The following is a 223-nucleotide window of genomic DNA, read 5'->3' on the forward strand; positions in this document are numbered from 1 at the left end:
GTCGCCCACTCACACGCCAGCTCCCTGATCGTGGTTTCGGCTACAGTGGTGCTTCCGCGGGGCAGCCTCCCGTTGCGGGGCACACTGGTCCCCCCACACTCCGTCCTGTAGACGCGCACGCCTGTGGGGCCCCACGGCTCCCAGGTGCACACCGGGACGGCCCCCCGCAGCTCACGGCTATGTCCCCACCGCCCCACACCCTCCCGCCCGCGGCTCCGCCTGG

The sequence above is a fragment of the Myotis davidii genome, unplaced genomic scaffold (genome assembly GCF_000327345.1).
Source record: "Myotis davidii unplaced genomic scaffold, ASM32734v1 scaffold880, whole genome shotgun sequence".
Lineage (NCBI taxonomy): Eukaryota > Metazoa > Chordata > Mammalia > Chiroptera > Vespertilionidae > Myotis > Myotis davidii.